Genomic DNA, 21,593 nt, shown 5'->3' with positions numbered 1-21,593 from the left:
CTAATAATGTCCCACTTGAGCTATGTCCATTGTCTCTTATTTCACTGAATGGTAGCTTCTACTTCTTTTTCAATACATAGGTATCCTTCATAATACATGTCCCATTAAAATGTAAGCTTTTAGGGAAGCAAGGGCTAATTTTGTTTTTATTATTGAATCTACAGTGGTTAGCTTGGTGCCTGGAATATGGGGAAAATGTATTAAGTGCTTGATCCATTGATATCTTTTGTCCTTGGTACAACTTCTTATAAACAAGAACTCAATAGAAAAAAGCCCACTCTGTGTCTCTCTATTCTTTTTTGGATCATTTCTCTTTTAATCATATGGAAGTCATGCTCTTTTATGACTTATGTCTTTGACATCACTAATAGAATATTTGAGATAAAAAAGTTGAATGTCAAAACAGGGAGTAGTTTCAAAGTGTCAAAATAAGTCATTCCTCTGCAAAATTAAGTCAATAATTTTCCTTTCCTTGCCCTGGCTCAATATGTAATCTGGCTATATTGGACATGTGTTAAATTGATCCTTTCTTCATAAATGAAGACATCAAGCTTCATAATTATAAATGACTTGTCCTGTCCTACTTAAGCTAAATTGTTTGATTCTGAATATATAGCTTTTTCTATTTGATGTCAGAATTACTAATATCTTCATTAGTTATAAAAATAATAGCAGCCACTAAGTTTATTATTGGTAGTAATAATAATGATGGTGATTATGATAGTTAACATTTATTTAGCATTTTGAAGTTTGCAAAACACTCTACAAATAATATTTAATTTTATCCTAAACAATTCTGGGAACTAGTTCCTGTTATTATCTTCATTTTACAGATGAGGAAAATGAGGTAGACAGAGTGTAAATGACTTCCTGGGGTCACAATCTAGTAAGCATTAGAGGAAACATTTAAACTCACTAGTTTGCTACTTCTAATACATGAAGCAGCAATTTATGATACAAAAGCTCTTAACCACCCCATTGACCTTCTTTTGCCCTTGGGATCTTTATTTCTTTCAAGCACGTTTCCATTTTTTCTTGTTTTGCACCAAGTTATCACATCATTTCCTGACACTGAATTCATATCTCCCTGCCTTCTCCAATTCTAGTTCCCCTTAATGTATGCTTTTTCTCTATTAGAATATAATACTCTTAAAGGCAAAATCTATCTTTTTTTGTATTACCAGTGTTTACAAGAGGATCTGTCATTTATTTATTGATGTTCAATATTATGTCTACATTTGAGTTTTCTTGTCAAAAGTACTGGGGTGGTTTGTCATTTCCTTCTTGTCATCTACAGATGAAGAAACTGAGGCAAATATGGTTAAGTGACTTGCCCAAGGTCACACAGCTGGTACTTGTCTGAGACCAAATTTGAACTCAGAAAGAGGAGTATTCCTGATTAAATACTCAGCACTTTATCCATTGTGCCACCTCACTGCCCCTATCATTTATTAAGTTAAATTTAATAAATGCCATTTAAATCAATGATTTATTCTCTCACCCATGTACACAAGCATTCTTTTTAAAATCAGGAGAGTATAATGGATCAATATTAGACTTAGAGTCAAGAAAATCTTTGTTCAAATCCTATATCAGATAAATAACAACTGGTCATGTTACCTTGCAAACTACTTAATTTTTCTCTGCATTGTATTTTCATTTAGGAAATGATGATCATAATAATACCCATCTCTATAAGCTTGCCATGTGGATCAAATGAGATAATACAGCTAAAGTACTTTGAAGGACTTAAAAAAAGCTAGTTAGTTTTATTCTTTACAACACTAGGCATTAGTGTCCCCATTGTGTGTGTATGTGTGTGTGTGTGTGTGTGTGTGTGTGTGTGTTGTGCTACACTAGTGCTTTTGTTGATACAGACAATTTCTGGTTGAGAAATTCCCAGCCCTAATACAAAATAACAAGTGTTTTACAACCTGGGGGAATTTGGAAGTTAAATGACTTCTCCAGGGTCACACAGTCACTATATAGATATGACCTGGATCTTCACAATTCAAATCAACTTGCTTTTTATTATATCACCACTGGTCCTTACTCCTACATTGCATATTTCTTAATTACATATAGGAAGACTGAGACTCAGAAAGGTGAAACTCTTTGACTTTGGGCATGGACCTATAATGGATAGAAATGGAAGTCAACCAATCCTCTTAGATCCAAACATTGTGTCACGATGGTGGAATTCTTTTACACCAATGATGTCAAACTCAAATAGGAGAATTCCTGTGGGCTGCATTCTGATTTAAGAAATACAAATTAGTATTCTCTATATTATATTCTATTTTTATTTTTAAAAATATTTCCTAATTATATTTTAATTTCATTTGGGCTACTTTTAAATCTCATAGGGCAAATCCTGAGTTTGATAACTCTGCCTCAACCCCAAGTTGATAATATAGATATGTTAAGGTTCTTCAGAAAATAGGAAGCTCATTTTCATATATCAAAGCATCTTTTAGTAATTTCCATCCCTCTGTAGATCTTAATCTCAAGGGACTCTGGCCCTTAAGGAATAATTTCCCAATGCTATTGTCCCTTCCAATGATGTCAATAACACATTTCTTATTTGAATGAACAGAATGGTTGAACACCAATTATACCATTTTCAGGATAGAATCTGAAATTTTAGATGATGACTTAGATTTTCTCCATGATTTATAGAAAGATTGGTATAAATCTGTCACCAGCCTCCTGTCAAGGTTTGAATCCCCAAGTCCCTATAAATAATATTATAACTTTGCTATTTGTTTATATGTCATCTTCAAAATTTTGTAACCTAATCTTTTGATCATTTCAATGTACATTCAGTTTTGCTGTAATGCAATATCTGTGTTCCTAAAAATCACTGAACTATACCAAATTACAAAATGGAAGCCAAAGGGAAATAAGGTGAAGACACAGCCCTCACAAACTTCACAGTGACATAAAAAAACAAATGGATCTAATAAAAATGATAGTACAATTTTACACATAGCAAATGGATAAGAAATACATAAATATTACAATAAAGAGTGGTGGGTCCATAACCTTGGGCTACTACTTGACCTCCACCCAATTTCCATAAGTCAGATTGAGAAATTTGAGAATCATGGGTCAGGGAGGGCTTCTTCCTCAGGCCACAACTTAAGGACTCATTCAACCAGGAATGTTGAGTGTAGATGATTGTATGTGTTTGGTTTTTGTGTATACTTATGAAATTCTTTTACCTGGGAGCAGTTTTGTCTTGGGGACAAAATTGCATGTAAATAAATGAAAAATTCTTATTATTCTCAAATTATTCTTTAATAGAAATCGTGTTGGAACTAATATTTTCAAACAAATGTTATGATAAATCATATTATAGTCATTAATAGTGAGATGCAATGTCATAGTGAATAGAGGGTGAGCCTTAGAGTCAAGAAGACAAAGGTTCAAGTTGTACCTCTGTACCAACTACTACTATTAATGTCATACACAACTTTTAATAACTTGGGATGGCTATCTCTTGGGGATCCCTTAAGGGAGTTTCCATACTTCATGTATTTCTTAGGCAGATGAAATCATATGTTCTTTCCCAACCTATTATCTTAACAACTATAACACCAAAAATCAGTTTTGTGTTTATGTGTGTGTGAGAGAGAGAAAGGGAAAAAGAGAAGGGAGAAGAGAGGAAGAGAATACAGGTAGGAAATTAGATAAGTAAGGAACATATGGAAAGAGAATTCAAAGATAGAGTGAGAATTAGTACTTATTTGGAAGAAGCATTGTGCAAAGGAAAAAAGCACAGTGGATATAGGTCTACACTGGGAGTCAGGAAGACATGAGTTCGAATTTAACTTTATATACTTACTAGCTATGTTACTCTTGCCAAGCCACTTAACTGTTGTCTTTCTTTACTTCAGGTGTTATTGTGAATATTAAAAAAAATAATATTCTAAAGCACTTTGGGCACCTTAAAGCACTATATAAAAACTTTTTATGATGATGATGATGATGATGATGATGCTGATGATGATGGTGATAATGGTGTTGTTATTTGAAATCTGAAGACTAGGTTTAAATCCTGGCTCAGCTGTTTTGTGGCTTTGGGGAAATTATTTTCTTTCCCCAGGCCTCCTTAATTTGTTAATTACAAAGTGAGGGGATTGAACTAGATGACTTCAAAGATCTCTTCCATATTTAAATCTATAATCTTACATGGATGAAATTTGTTTTATATGTAGTTTTGGAGGTAAAGAAGGGAAAGAAATTTCCTACCCATTATCGGTAGATGCCACACATATTCAAGTAATAAGACATACTTGACAGTTTTTGTTTTTGTTTTTACTGATTTTCTTCCAGTTTGGAAGCAGGTTTTTTCATCTGAACAATGCTTTTCCATGTGATTTTCATTTATAGCTGGGGCTGTTCACCCTGGAGTGTATATCAACAAAATTCACATTTCCAATGAATTGAGAATCATCATCTGCGTGGACCAGGGAGCTAGTACAAACATTGTTAGTTACATGATATATTTCCAGGTAAAATTTCAAAGATCATACTATTTATGCCACCTGAAACTTATTAAAAGAGGAAATGTGTTTTTCTTTTCTTAAAGCACTAACAATGAATAATATGTTCTCAGATTAAAATGAGTGGAATGGTAGGTGTCTACTTTCAACGTAGTTTATGCTCTCCAGTGAACGTCCCTATAATTCCCAAAGATAAAATGGGCTTTTAATCAGCTTCACTGACTTATAAAGAGAACAGACTTGGAATTTTCTTGATTTTTTTTTGAAACACCACAACTCAGAACTTTAATATAGCTCCCAACAGCCTTGCCATATATTACTCTGCTTCAAAACAGGGATAAGATGGATGTTTACGCATCTCCATATGAATGAGATATCGCTAGAGATACTCCACAGACATTTGTTAAAACAGCATAGTTGATGTCTCTCCTAAATAATTTACAGATAGGAAATGAACTGAATATCTGGGAGGATTGATCATTTTTAAAACCATGTGTTTCCTGGCATGCAAGTGGATGGCTATGCGGAATAAGACCCTGTAATTCTCACTGTTTACATCTAGTATTCAGAAGGAGGAATCTGTGTTTGAAGGCAAATTTGCATATATCCCAAACTACCCATGATAGCATTCTAGAATCCTTTGGGGAACAGGTGTTCACATTTTGATATTAGGGATGTCATAAAATTCTCCTGAATTTACTTCTCTGTATTAGTATGCAGCCAACATATACTATATCACTCAGTCAAAATATTTCTCTTTCTATTGAGCTGTTTTGTAATATTTGAGGTCAAGCAATGTTGTATAATTGAAGAAAATTTCAATTCAACAGTGCTCTGAGTGACAGGGTCAGAATCTGTTCTCCCAATTCAATGTTTAAATTAAAGTAAGAATTGCATTAATTCGAAAACATGGAATATATGTATCTATTTTGCATGGGTAGGTGCAATTTCCCTGTTGTCTACTGTAGAATTTATTTTATAGTATCAAACCACTTCTCTATGACTATAAGTCATGGAAAACAATAATTTCAGAAGAACTTTAATTATAAACAATCCAGAGGGATTTGGGAAAAGATGTCTGATATGGAACAAGTTATATTAAGTTGCTGGTTATATAGGCAGACATTTCAAAACTAATTCTCCTCTAAGGATAAAAATAGGAAATAAACTTAATAAATATAATTCAAAAATAGACAACTATAGCCTGTCTCTGAAACACAGCTTCATCATCACTTATTCCTCCAGTTCCTGCGTATACTGCCTCAGTCTTCACAGTTGACTAAAAGAAACTTGTCAGTACTACAGCTCATTGCAATAATTAAGCAACTAATTTGAACTGGGTTACCCAAAAGGATCAGACAATGTTAGTTTCCCCACCAATCATAAATGTAGTTTCCTTTACTCCCTTTCTCTCTATATTTAGAGTAAACATTGGTGAAGTGGTAAGTGGTAATCAAATCTTAGGATTTGATTAACTTCTTTAATCTGACCTACACAGAGCTGTTACATCAGTATCCTCAAAGTTCAGGTCTGACAATGTTCCTCTTCTGCTAGGGAAGCTTCAATGACTCCCCATTGCTTTTAAGTTAAAGTAAAAATTGTTCACGTCAGCATTGAAAACCATACACAACCATGCTCAAGGTTACCTTTTTTACACATTGCTCCCTTTCACACTTTTTATGCTCCTGTGAAACTAATCTTTTTGCTGTTCCTAGTCCATGACTAGCCATTCTATCTCTCATCACTGAGCCTTTTCATGGACTGTCCCACTTGACTGGAATGATTTACTTACCTTTCCTTTCTGCTGTCTTTTAGAATTACTAACTCTTTCTAGTCTCAGGTTGAGTTTGCTGTTTGAAAAGGCCATTCATGATACTCTCCTCACTTGCTAATGTCTTTTAGTCTTTGTATATGTATGAATAAAACTATTTCTGGAGTATAAGATAGGGAGAGACTGGTGCATTCAGAGAATGCATTTTAGATGATACAATTTTCCCCATGTAGAAAAGTTGACCCTTAGAACTCTATTGTACATGTGCTTTACTTCAATCTCACCCTCCATGTTTCTTCCTCTCATTTCTCCTTGATTATTCTTGGAAATTTCAGAGGAAACTCATATCCTCTTCTTTTTCTGTCTCCCTCAAACCCTATAGTTCTATAGTGCCTCCCTACGATTGATGCTTCAACCTTCTTTCAGCAGAGAAAGCATAGTTATTCTGAAAGCAGAGGGAAACACATTGGAACCTGCATGGGATTGCACACCATAGCTAATCTCTGATGGTCTTTAATGAAACTATTCTTATCAGTCCTTGAAACTATTCTTATCAGTCCTATCTCCACTTGCATAGTTGCAGTCTTGCACTATTTTGCCCATTTATTTATATAACAAAATCTCTTAAATGTTTGTATATTCTATTTCATTGTTTATACATCTATTATCTATAAAATGGAAATAATAATAGCAGTTATCTTTCTTGTGGAATAAAATATCAGATTTATAAAGTATTTTGAAAATCTTAAAGCACTGTATAAATACTAGCTATCATCATCATTCATACTCAGCAGCCTAATCTTGATATTACATTCACATTGCCAATGATGACCTGCATGACAGAAATTGCTTTAAAGTATTTTATTCAATATGTGTATGATCAGAAAATGTGTGGTGTTGTAGACAGAATGTAGGGCTTTGAATCAGGAAGATCTGAGTGCAAATCTCATTTCTGACACGAGATTTGTGACCCTGTACAAGCCATTTAATTTTTATATGTCCCCCAAGGCAGCTAGGAAGCATAGTAGATAGAGCTCTGGTACTGGAGTTACAAAGGTTTGGGTTCAAAAACAGCTTCATACCTTTACAAATGTGTGTGATGCTGAATAAATAATTTAACTCTATTTGTCTCATTTGTTTCATTTATCAAATAAAGCTGGGGAGAAAGTGGTAAATTGCTTCAGTATCTTTGCTAAGAAAATCCAAAATTACATCATGAAGAGTCTGACTTCACTTAAACTAAAATAAAAATGCCCATAGGCAACTTGCCATGATAATAGAATTATGGGTAAAAATGACACCAGAAGCCTTCAAATTCAATCTTTTTTTTAAAGATGTGGAAACTGATACCACAATGGTGAAATGACTTGCCTGATATGATGCACATAGCAAATGCCTTAGGTAGGATGTTAACTAAGCTCTGATTCCAAAGTCAAAGCATTCTCCATTGTACCACTTTATCTCTAAAGGATATCTGATCTTAAAGTCATAGAGTATTTGTGTTCTAATTTTAACTGATGGATTCCTTCAATAGAAATTCCCTAAGCTAGAAATTTTTCTTGCATTTGGGCATGTCTGATCAGAAGTAGATTGTTTATTCACCAAGAAAAAGCTAAAAAAATGAACAAGCCAAGTGATACAATGATAATCCTGAAATAATAAAAGAATGAGTATGAAGCTTCTACTTTTATATATTTTGTGAAGAGCTTATTGTAGGGTAGGGAAAGAATAGATAAAGCAAATTATAAACAGTGGCATTTTATTTCAATTCAAGAGTAAGATTATAAAATGAAATCATGGATTTTTCAAGTATGGATAGTCATAAAGATAGTGAAATTTACAATTAGGCATTAATTGCTATCCAACACTTATATTCAAGATCAGGGTGTACTTTTTAAATCACCATAAGAAAACATAAGGAGGCAGCTAGATGACTCAATGGATAGAGCATTAGCCCTGGAGTCAGGAGGACCTGAGTTCAAATCCAGCTTCAGACACTTAACACTTCCTAACTGTGACCCTGGCCAAGTCACTTAATCCCAATTCACGAAAGAGAAAAATATTAATAATAATAAAAAAGAAAATACAAGGTCATAAATTATCTTATAGTCAGAATCACAACTAGACACTGTGGATATCAAAAGTGTAATCCTGAAGCAAAATCCAGGATTTAATTTTCAAGAAAAGCTTTTTGGATTAGAGTCAAGAGCTAGGGTTTTAAGAGAAGGACTCAGAAAAAAACAATCAAATTATGCTGTTATTGGTCACTGACTTCTTTGGGGTCCTAAACCTTATTAACATATTACATGGTCACTGAGGTTTAGGGAGGGGATCAGGAAAACAGGATGAAATGTGGCTATTTTTGCTACATCCAAGAAACACAAGAAGAAACATACCTGGTATCAAATAACATCAAAGTTTTTGGGGGATTTATCCTTAGTACTGAAAAAGAGCTTTGTCATGCCATAGTGCACTGGATCTTATCATTTCTTCCCATCCATTATCTGTAAGAATTGATAATCTATATTCTTATTACTACTTTAGTATTGCTTCTTTAGTTCAAAACTGTTGAATAGTTCATGGATAGGTATGTTTTTATTTGTTTTTGGTCCTTCAATTTGAAGATAGTAAACCAAGAGTTCATAATCTCAACTTCATAATAATGCTACTATTATGACAATGAAAAATTACATTTTAATATTAGATAATGGTGACCATGATGATGAAAAGGATCATGATTAAATGTAAAGAGAAAAGGTCATTTTATTTTGATCTTCAACCATAGAAGATTCAATCGCTATCTTTTGAGTATTAACTGAGGAAATGAAAATCTGTGGAAACACTGTGGTTGGACAGAAGGGAAAACATGATCGACTAGAACATTTTACTACCTGGAATAGAATGACAAAGCAGGCTATAGAGCACAATAAGAAGAATGAATTGTTAAGAAAAATATCTTTAACAGTTTAAACATTCACCTATCTCTATCATCTGTATTATCAGTTGTCTTTCCATATCAATATCATCTATCTTATCTATGGATAGATTACCTGTATGGTCTTTTTTGAGCAGTATGGGTTGGCAAATGTTTAATAGAACCCTAAAATAATAATTCAAAAGCAAACTGATTTAAATATTTTGAATTTTATTTAGTCCAATCAGAGAGAGCAGAGTGGTGGTGGTATTTCCATATTGAGTAAAAATTATAAATCAAAATTAATAAGGCAAACAAAAACCAAGCTTTCAAAACAGAAATGTATATATTATTAACTGAGTTTTGTTTAGTAAAAATAGTTTTCATGTCTTGGATATATTTCCATCTGTGATAAACATGATTTTGTGAGTATTACACTTATGTTTGGTCTACTACTAAATTATAAATTTCAAAGAAGTAGTGATATTAATTTAGGAGTTTAATTCCATGAAGATTTGTTCAAAAGAAACTTAGCCATGTTCGTGTAAATAGTTTTTAAAAACACTTTTTGTCCATCTGAACATAAGCAGCAGGATCTTTCAAGAGTTATATAGTTTGAAGATAGGAAGCATTCTTTCAAATTTTAGGACTTTCAAGTAGAGCTATATGATTTCCTTTGTGCTTTAGTGTTAGAGGAAAACTATGAGAGGGATTCAATAAGATAAAAGCTACTTAGAAATTTGACTCTTTTTTTTTTAATCAGAGAAGTTATTACTTTATTGCAAACAGATTTATTGTGTCATTCACGCACACATGACACATACAGATATCCAGTAGCCTAGTTAGCAAATTTTATGCACAAAAGGGGGGTAATATATTGAAAAAAAGTTGCATTTATTTTAGTGTTTGGTTGAATTGAGACAAGTCATCACTTTTTTTGTTAAGGGGCTTATGTTCAAAAAATGTCCCCAGATAGTAGTACAAAGATATCAGAATCTTTTCAAATCAACCCAAATGTTACTCTCAACTCCTTTATCTCATCTCTCATGTACAATATTGCCAAGTCTTGTTGACTTTGCCTTTGTTCCATCTTTTTTATATGCCCCTTTCTCTTCTCTGGCACTACCAGTATTCTAGTACAGTGTTTTATCACTTTACACATAGAATATCGCAATAGCCTTCACATTGATCTCCCAATCTTGAATCTCTTCCCACTTCTGTTCATCATCCACTAATCCTTCAAAATGGAATATGGTTAAGATTTCTATAGAAAATCTAAGAACTAGTGGGTAGACATTTCAGAAAGAAAGATTTTAGCTCAATATGCATTCACATTTCCCAAGAACTGGGAATGTATAAGAATATAATGCATGAACAAAAGAGGCTATGAGTTCCACTTTACAATAGGTCTTCAAAAAGAGGGAGATCACTATCTGTTAGTTATTTGGAAATTAGCCTTCCTGCCTAGATAATGATTTGTTATTGGTCTCCCTCTTTATTTCCAAGAATCCATGATTCTAGAATAGAGGTCCAATACTTGAAGCATTTATTTCTACTTTGGAGAAAATGTAACATTCATTTTCTCTCTCAGGAACATTTGTCTTTAAAATCTCAACTCTGAATGTTTACTGAAATAATTTGCTCCCTACTAAGGAGACAGTATGGTTTAATTGGGAAGGCCTGAGTTTATGTCCCATTTCTGACAAATTCTTATTTTGTGACCCTTAGGCAAGATACGTAACATCTTAGTACTATAGATAGCACTCTAAGATCTATAAGGCATTCAGGCACAATGTATAGATAATCTTGTCTGAAATGAGAAGAGCTGGCTTCAAATCCAGATTCAGACTTTTCTTGGGTGTGATAGTAAGTCACTTAATCTTTGATAGCTTAACAAAATGAATCCTCTGTAAAATGGGAAGAATAATAGTACGTATCTCCATGGATCATTTTATTGTTTGAAATGAGATATTTGCGAAGCACTTGGTACTTCCTGGTATATATTAGGTACAAGATTGTCATTTATTTTCTTTCCTTTATCTACACTGGCAGAGAGAGAGACTGCTTATTTGGAATTTTTTATATCAATAATATCAAGGTTCTGCAGAGATTTGAAGCATCAACTGTAAATACTTTTGGAAGCAAAGAAGATGGCCCAATTCCCCAGAGTTAACACTCTATCAGATCATAGGGTTTAGAGCTATAGAGGATCTTGGAGGTCATTATCCAATTATCATTTCAAAGATGAGTAAATGGGTAACTAAGAGAGGTTAAGAAGTTAAATTAGTTGTCCAAGATTGAACCAAGCCAATATATGTGTCCTGGTTCAATAACAACATCTGGAGCTCATCCTGCTAAATCATGTCAGTCTTTTCATAGGCAATCACTTAATTTTGCTGTTCAGTAGGCTGGCCTTCACTATGGGCAATATCAAGAACTTTTTTCCCAAACCTAGAATGAAACCAGCCTTAACTGATGGAGTTCTTGTAAACGTCATGGTGAAATTTCCATGTATTATAGTGTGTGTGTGTGTGGGTGGGGGGGTAAATACAGAATTGATTCAAGATTTGCCAGGTAGGTAATCTCAGGAACTTTGTTTTAACTCAGCTGGTAGAGTATCCTTCATTTTGCAGAATAAGGAAACATAGGCTTATAGAGATTAAGTCATTTATCCCAAGTCACAAAGATAAAAAGAATTACCTGAGATTTTAAAATATGTCTTCTGATCCCTGGGGCTATTGTGATTTCCACATTACAACATTAAGTCCACTGGAGAAAGTCCAGCCTTTTCTTTCTCATTTCAACTCCTTTCCTCGCATAACATCTACTCTATCCCAATTCATTTATCATTCCTAGATATTACATTTAAAGATTATCAATATCCAAACTGAGGAGAAAAGGGGGGAATGATACTGTTAAATAAATCTAAGCCATTGCTACGATTTCCAGGCCACTATACTTACTGCTCTACAGTGATCATCCTCATCTGTTTTCCACCCTACCTTTGGACTTCTCCCTTTGACACTCTCCTTATATTTCCATGCCAAATAAGCTTTTGCCTGTTTCTTCTGCCTCAGAGCTACACAGTATTTCCCGTCTCTTCATCATGTCCTTCCATTTTTCCTTTTGTAGCTTATCTTTATATTCATCAATCTAGAATATAAGCCCTCTTGAGGAGAAAGATTTCTAATTTATATTTATACCTCTAGGATCAAGTAGACTGTTTGGCATGCAGTAAGCATTTACTAAATGCTCTATCTACATATCTCTTTCTATTATCGTCTATCATCATAATTTATCTATCATCTTTTTCTGCCTATTACATGATCAGTATCATCTATCTACCTACCTATTTCTGTCATCATCTATTTTCATCAGGATCATTTATTCATTTTCATTATTATCTGTTCATCATCATCATCTATGATCATCTGTCATCTCTATGATGATCATTATTTTATCTATTTATCCATCTATGTATCTTTATGCCTATTGTAAATAGATTTATTGATTGCCCAAATCTTATTGATGGGATGGAAAGTTAAAAATATAGAACTTGCATTACTATACAGAGTTTATTATTTAATCTTAACTCTGTCTTCTAATTAAGCATGTATTGTTAAATGAAGTAACACTTAGGCCTGAAAATTACCAAGCAGGTGTTTAAATGACATCCGTAAGCAATTCTGCTATCATCTAATTAGTGTGCTAATATATTTTACAATGCATGCTCATCATTATTTCCTGTTCATTAACTGCTGATACAGTGTATAATACATCTCACCAAAATGTTCAAAAAGAAAAAGAAATCCCTACCACATCTTGGGAACTACAACTATGGGGAAATAAGATGATGAATGTGGATTCTCTCAAATACATGTGCAAAACATTTAAAACCAAAATCCAATTCAGCCTTAATATGTACTTCAGAATGATAAAGTGGGTTTCTGAATGTTATCATTTGCTGTTCTACCTACAGCAATGTACTTGGAGAAATAAAAAGGGACTACCAATGTTGAAGGTAATTAGCTATATTTGTATAACTGTCATTAAAGGAAGGGAGTTGCTTAGCCAATAAAACAAACTTTTTTCTTCCTTTGGGAAATCATGTATGTCTACTTAAAAAAAATGTAACTAAAGTGTATGGAGGAGTTAGTGTAGTTGGACATCTAAAATAAAGCCTTTAATACACACTAGTCCATATAGTCTTCACCCATCCAAGAAAATTATAAATTAACATTTTTGTGTTTTGTATTTTTAATAGAGAAAAAAATTAAACTTTTAAAATATACAAATTTTAACAACCAAACAATAGCTGTGCCTTTGAGTAAATATAAAGAATGATAAATATGAAAACATAGAGAGATGAGTGCTATAAACTATTTATGAAAGAAAAGTAAATTATAAAAATACTTGATGGGCAGTGACTAGTTAATAGAATTTTATAGATGGATACGAACTTAGACACCATCAAGTTCACTCTTTTCTTATTTTAGAGATGAGGAAACCAAGTCCCAGAGGAGTTAAGATTATTACCCCAGGTCATGGAGCTGGTTATTGACAGATGTGACTAGGCCCCAAGGCTCAGAACCAATAATCCAGTTTGCTTTCCAATACAATACACTTATTTTGCTTAGATATATAAACAAGAGGTAGGGAAAAATAATCCCTTAATCAATGGTTCTTAAAATCAATGGGTCTCTGAACATTATACATGTGTATAATGAGATAATGTATAAGACATAGAGTTCTATAGATATATTAACATAATTGGTTTTGTTTGCAATTCTTTGTATTTAATTTTTTGCACTTAAATACGTTCTTCTGAGAAGAGTTACATGAGTTTCACCAATTCTAGTAGGAAAATATCTAATAAAATTATCCCATAAAGAATTTGGGATCAATTTGTTGCCATTTGCTATAATATTTGAACTTTTAAAAACATGCCTAAAAGGATTATTTAAATCAAAGCTTTGATATTTTAATGGTATTACAATCATTAGCAGAGCCATATTTTGGATTATACAAACTCTTGGCACCCCCTACCCCCACCTCATATAAGGGATAATCAACTCTCTAGGGGTATAAAACTGGAACTCTCAATTAGAAACCTAATAATATGAGTCCAAATTTTAGTACTCTTATTGGGGGAGAGAATACAATTCAACAAGAACTTAGTAAATAACTTTTAGAGTATAGGTCAGAACACAAAGCAGGTATGTTATTAGGCACCTTGCAAACAAAAACAAAACAGAAAATATCTCCTTTTTTCAGGAAGCTTACATTCTATCAGAAGGGATAGAGTCAAATATTCTGCTACAACATAGATGATCTGAGCAATGCAAGAATTATTTTATACTATCAGGCTTTTGTGAAATTGTCAATGAGATCTTAAATGCTCAAGAAAAAAAATAAGCTTTTAAGATGAACTGAAATCCTGAGAATTAAATAATAATTGACACTAATATAGTACTTAATGTTTACAATGCACTTTACTCCCACTATCTCATTGGAGCTATATAAGAAAAAAGAAGATGGTTATTGTTTTGATTATGAAACCCATTATTAACAGAACAATTTAGGTATCAGAGATAGAATTGGAACCAAATTGTTTTTGATTCCCAATGTGCATTATGTGATCTTTAGTTTAGCACATAATTTAATAAGGTGTTCTAAGTATGATATCCGTGCATCTCTTCCAATAGAATGTAAGCTCCAGGAGACTAGGGATAGACTTGCATATTTGTATTTTCCTCCCAAAAATTTATTTATTTTTATAGTTTTAAAATTTTTCAGTAGTATCTTATTTTTTCCAAATATATGTGAAGATAGTTTACAACATTCATTTTTGTAAGACTTTTTGTTCCAAATTTTTGTCTCTCCCTCCTTTACTTACCCTGTCCCCCAAGCAACAAGCAATCTGATGTTGATTAAATATGTGCAATTCTTTAAAAAAATATTTCCACATTTGTCATTTTGTGCAAGAAAAATCAGATCAAAAGGGAAAACCATAAGAAAGAAATAAAACAAAATTAGGTGAAAATACACTGCTTTGATCCACATTTAGTCTCCATAGTTTTCTCTCCTGATATGGATGGCTTTTTCCATTACAAGTCTATTGGAATTGCCTTGCATCACTGCATTGCTAAAAAGAACCAAGTCCATCACAATTGATCATTATTTTCTTGTTACTGTGGACAGTATTATCTTGGTTCTGTTTACTTCAGTCAGCATCGGTCATATAAGTTTTCCAGGATTTTCTGAAATCAGCCTATTCATCATTTTTATAAAACAATAATCCATTACATTTATGTACCATAACTTATTCATCTATTCCTGATGGGCAGTCACTCAATTTCAAGTTACTTGCCACTACAAAAGAGTTGCTATAAACATTTTTGCACATGTGGGTCCTTTTTTTCTCTTTTATGATATCTTTGTCTCCCCAAAATTGGAAACTATTTCTCTCCCTCTACCACTCTCTGTGTCTTGCTTTCTTTCTGCCTTTGTGTTTCTCTATCTTTCTAGTCTCTGCCTCTGTCTCTCTTTCTCTCTGTGTCTCTGTGTCTTTGTCTCCCTCCCTCCATCCTTCCTTCTCTCTCTCTCTCTCTCTCTCTCTCTCTCTCTTTCTCTTTCTCTCTGGCTCTCTCTCTTTCTCTTTCCCCTTCCTCCTCTTTTTTTCTCTCTCTACATACATACCTAGACAAATCATCTCTCTAATCATTTCTTTATTTATACATTTATCCATTTATCAACTATCTATCTAGTCATCTACTTATTTATTCACATATCCTCACCATGTATTTAATTATCTAGCTAATCTACATAAGAATTTATCTAATCATCTATCCTTTAGGAAAGAACCATTTCTTCTTTTTTTAATCTTTGTATTCCCAATGCCTGTCATATGGTTGGTATTAAATAAATGTTTGTTGATGGACTGATTGTTCCACTCATTCTTCTATTCAACAATAACTACAAAGGATCTGCTTTGAAGGAATGCTAGAAATCAATGATGGAAAAGATATTTAGCTAAGATATAACCTCTCTGTTTACGGAGCTTATAGCAGATAGGGAGAAAAGAAACAAATAAATATGTATTCTTACAGGATGAATCCATTAAAGGATGAAAAAAACAAAATAATATTGGAAGTTGAAGGGGAGGGACTCAGGAAAAAGTTCATTGAGGAAGAGTTCATGGAAATATGCCCATGATGATAGTTGTTTACATACTTTATATGTGCATAATTGACTTTGAGTCATGCATGTGCAACTTTGTCTTGGCTTCCCTTATAAGAGGCATTACCAAGAAAATAATGTCATAGACAGATCCCTACTATTGTGGGTAGAAATCCCCTAGTTTCCTGTTCTTTCTCTTTAGTGCTTCCGCTCCCAGGAGGTTTGTTCTGATACCTTGAAATTGATGTAAATGATTGATTTTGATTGATAAACTCACCTCTTCTATCCTTTGGATCTGGAAAATAATAGAAAAAGTCACAGGAACAGAAGGGGCAAAAGCAGTGAAGGTATGAAGGTTGCTACTGCCACATGAAGAATGTCACCAAACTGAAGTCATATTGAAGAGAGTCATGTTCTGCTGAAATCAATTCAGGCTACAGACAGAAGATTGTCTCTTCTTTCTCACTTCTTGTTACCTTTCTTTACCAGGAAAAATGAATGATTATTGAATCTGATGTTTCCCTGGAAGGCTAGAAGGCTTATCCATGTGTTTTAAAAACTTAATTTGTTTTCTTATGCCCTGAAATAAAGAAAACTGTTAACTACACATTTTTTTTTAAAAAGCTGGATTAGAATTAGCTAGGTGTTGCAATAGGTTGAATTCTGGACTTTAAGTCAATAAGATCTAAACTCAGCTGTGTTCTCAGAATCTCATTAGTTAAGAAATGATGAAAAAATATTTTGTTCTCCACAAGCCTCAGTTTTCTGTCTGTAAATTGGGAATAATAATAGTATTGCATTATAGTGTTGTTATGGGGACCCAGTGAGAACATATATAAACCACTCTGTGAATATTAAAACATTATATACACTTATTATTATTGTGATAAAGAACAAAGATTTTCTTAATAATAGACTTGAATAAGTGTAGCAGATGAAAGATCTATGTTTGAACTGGTTTCCTAACTTGTGAGATTTTTGGAAGAAATTCCTGGGGTCTTTTTCTAATTGGAAACCTATTTTGTACTGGAATGATGTCTTGAGGAAGAACCAATAAATATTAAATTATTAGAAAGAAATTTATAAATATAACTATTAAATAACTTCATTGTAGATGCAATCATATCAATAAGAAAATAATATGCTTGCTAGAAATGTGTGGAGATAGTTTTTAATGTAGAAATTTGAATCAAAAGCCTGGAAATTCTTTTGAAATCAGAAACTTGGAAAGCTTCAAGAATTGGGGTCTGGTTCTCTTAGTGCAAATAGCACTTAAGACAATAAAACAATTTAGTTGATGAGGCATGACAGTCCATTCTATGAAATTGTTTGGAATGGATTCCAGTATTTGACAACTTGTTAAGAAACAGACCAGGGAACAATAGAACTAATACTTGGCTTTGGGCTCATCATTCCAGGAAGCTCATGTCCGTTAGTAAACGCCTGATACCATATCAAAATGTCACTCAATCAGAGCCGTGTAAATGAAATAGCCATTCCCTTTGACATATGGTATAAATCAAACACTCAGTTTTTTTTTTGTTTGTTTTGTTTTTGTTTTTGTTTTTGTTTTTGTTTTTCCTGTTGTTGTTGGGGTTTTTTTGGTAGGCAATGCGTTGTTGATGGATGTTAAACTATACAACATAATAGTGAATGACTTAATGGTCATTGGTGCAGTGTGGGTGGTATCTAAAATTAGATATCACATGACTTTTAATAATTATTTAAAATAGCCTAGAACCAGATTATAGTATATTCTCTGAAGGTCAAGGAAAAAATAAACAATATTATGACCATAGCAAATTACCTAAATGTATATAGCACTTCAAGATTTCCAAAAGACTTTACATATGTTACCTTATTTCAATCTCACAATATTATGTAGCTAATGCTGTTATTGTTTCATTTTGCAGATCAGGACACTGAGCCTGAGAGAGGTTAAATGAATTCCTTGAGGTCACAGTGCTAATAAGTGTTTGAGGCAGAATTAAAACTAAAGTTTTCCTAAATTCAACACTCCACTCCCTCTGCAACCTTGCTGCCTTGGTTTATAGCTTTAGGACCAAGATACTTTAGAATTGATCTTGACACTCATTTTATAAATAAGGAAATTGATGCTCAAAGGAGATAAGTGACTTATCTAAGGCCTTACAAAGCTCTTTTTCCCCAGGCCTAGCAACTTTTCTATTACAGCTCCTGGCTGATACCAGCCGAGTGACTGGGTCTGTTAGTTTCCTTTTTTGCATTTCAATTTAAAAGAATCACAGAATTTCTGAGTTTCTTTTAATCTGATCCATTCTATCTGCTACTGTACCTATAGTACATGGGATTATCTAGACTTTGTGTGAAAATACCTAGTCTATCAATAAACACGCATTTATTAGGCACCTCCTATATGTCTGGCAATGTACAAAGCAGGGGGATATAGAGAAAAACAAAAGATAATTCCTACCCTCAAAGAGCTCACAGTCTAATATAGGAAAATACATGAAAAAAGTCTATAGTTGGGGAAACTGAGTGCCAAAGAGGTTAATTGAATTGCCTATAGTTAAGAGGCTAGGAAGTGGCAGGATTGGAATACATACTCAAATCCTATGATTCCATGTTTAGCCTTCCAGGTATATGGTTCTTACCCTTTCTCCTTCAAACTTGTGTCTAGGTGGCACAGTGCTAGAAATCTTGAGTTTAAATCCAACTTTAGATCCTTCCTAACTTAGTGATCCTGATCAAGTCATTTGATCTCAGCTTTTTCAACTCTGAAATGAAAATAATAATAACACTTATCTCCAATGGTGGATGAAATGAGATGTCTGTAAAGTGCTTAGCATGATGTCAGGCACACAAGACATTATATTTCTATATCTCCTAATATAGTACAAAATATAGCTATCATCATCATCATCATCATTTTGTTATCAGTATAAGGGAGACACATTCATATGAAAAACTTATTCCTTACACTGAGTCACTTCCTGAGACATTGACCCATTTCTCCCAGGCTCAATTGTCTGAGTCCAAGAAGAACAAATTGAAACTTCCTTTTACATGACAGAGCTTCAAGTACTTGTTGACATTGACAATAAACATACTCCTTCCTAAATCTTCTCTTCTCCTGGTTAAGTATCAGTAGTTTTCTTAGCTAATTCTCCTATAGCATTTGTCATGACCCTCATTCTGATTGTTTTCTTTTGGCTACCCTCCAGCTAATAAATAAGATACTTTCTTAAATGTCATGCCCAGAACTTAGAGCAATACTTGAGACGCAGCTTGACCAGTGCAGATAGCAATGATGTTATCATCTTCCTCATGTTGGGCACCACATCTTTCTGTGTAGGCGAATATCACATTAGTTTAATTTATTATTATTTTTGGGTGCTGTGTCACCCTATTGTACTAACATTGAACTTCTAGTTCACTAAATTCTCCAAATCATTTTCAAACTTTTCTTTAGTTATATACCTTCCCCATCTAAAACACATTATGTTTTTGAATTCAAGTGTATCTACATACATGTCAATTAATTCCTATTTTAATCAGTTTGGCCCCAATATCTAACAAAAATCATGACAAATCCATTTTTACATCTTGATTTGTGATACAAGAAAGAATAGAAGTTATATAACGTATAGGCTAGGGAGGCAAGTCTAGAGTCAAAAAGACATGATTTGAAATATGACTTCACATCTCTGACGTAGTTTGTGTCTCTATCAAATCACTTAATTTCTCAATATTTCAGACAATTCTATGACTATAAGTTTCAGAATCTAGTTTGTTTTGAGTGGGCCCTATACCAGTTTAAGGCACATCTGGTTTCTACTCTCTTATTCTTAAACATTTAAATATGGGGAAAGAGGGATACAGTTGGAAATTTAAAATGTAACAACATAAACAAAATGTTATTAAAATATAGAGATAATGTTCATACTGTGTCCCTCATATAGGTTTCTGTGAGGGAAGCTACAACAAATAAGGGGCATTTCCAGAGCAAAAGACTGTTTTTCTGTGTAATTCCTTGTGCTTTCTACATAATATTTTGTGTTTCTATACATTTCTTACCTTCTCTGCTGACCTCTCAAAATGAGGGTTGTGTTGGCAAACATTTAATGAGAATGTTGATGGCATATTAAAGAATAAAGATGGTCATGTCTAACGGATGAAATTTTAATGCATTGGGGTTATTGTATTTGTGTTTCTATATTGATCATTCTATCTACAATTAGTGAGATAAGAGGAGATTTCAATTTGTGCTTCTCTGGTGGGTTGTTGACAATGGTGAATGAAGTTGATTGAACAATTTGTCAAATGCAATGTGGGAAAGCTGTTGTGCTTTATGACCTTTGAAGGTATGTCCATCCACTCTAATGAAGCATGAAGGAGGATTTTAAAACCCATAAAACAGCAGCACATTGAATACCTCACTCCTACTGACTAACAAGTCACATAAAACCATAAAGAGAGAATGCAAATAAAAAAGTGATTTCTAAGTAGCCCATAAGCAAAAGTAGTTGAGGAAAAGTATGGATTAGAGTAAGAGTTTAAAAAAACAGAGCTGACTGATGTTTACTTGGCCACTCCATATTAATATGTATTATTTGCAATGAACATTTAGAATCATTAGCAGTAGTTATGGCAGAGTAAGTAGAGTCGGTCAGGATGACCCAAGTTCAAATGGCTTATTTGACATTTTGGTCAAGACCTAAAGCCAGTAAGGTGAAAAGAGAGAGGGAATAACCATTTATATACTGGCTACTATGTACCAGGCATTATACTAAGTACTTTACTAATATTATTTCATCTTATTATAACGACTCTGTGAGGTCTTAATTTTTATACTTGAGGAAAGTAAAGCAGAGATTAAGTGAATTGTTCAAGGTCACACAGGTAGTTAAGTGTCTGAGGCCAGACTTGAACTGAATATTTTTTTTTAATTGTAGGCCCAGTTCTCTACCTACTGAACCAGCCTCATAAATTCCTTTAATGTGACTCACAATTGATCTGAGGAAACTCAGAGATATCTGAGACTCTTTTTAGGTGATCCACAAGGAAAACCCATTTTTCACAACACTAAGACATTTTAGTTTCTATTGTGGTAAATCACAATAGATGTAAACTGCATAAATAAGAGTTCTTTGGGTTCTTCTATAAAGTATGATTATAAAAAGATCACGAGTTCAAAAAGTTGGAGAACCACTACCATACAAAAGGCATTTAATTCCCACAA

The sequence above is a fragment of the Antechinus flavipes genome, chromosome 1 (genome assembly GCF_016432865.1).
Source record: "Antechinus flavipes isolate AdamAnt ecotype Samford, QLD, Australia chromosome 1, AdamAnt_v2, whole genome shotgun sequence".
NCBI lineage: Eukaryota > Metazoa > Chordata > Mammalia > Dasyuromorphia > Dasyuridae > Antechinus > Antechinus flavipes.
This window is presented reverse-complemented; position numbering follows the sequence as displayed.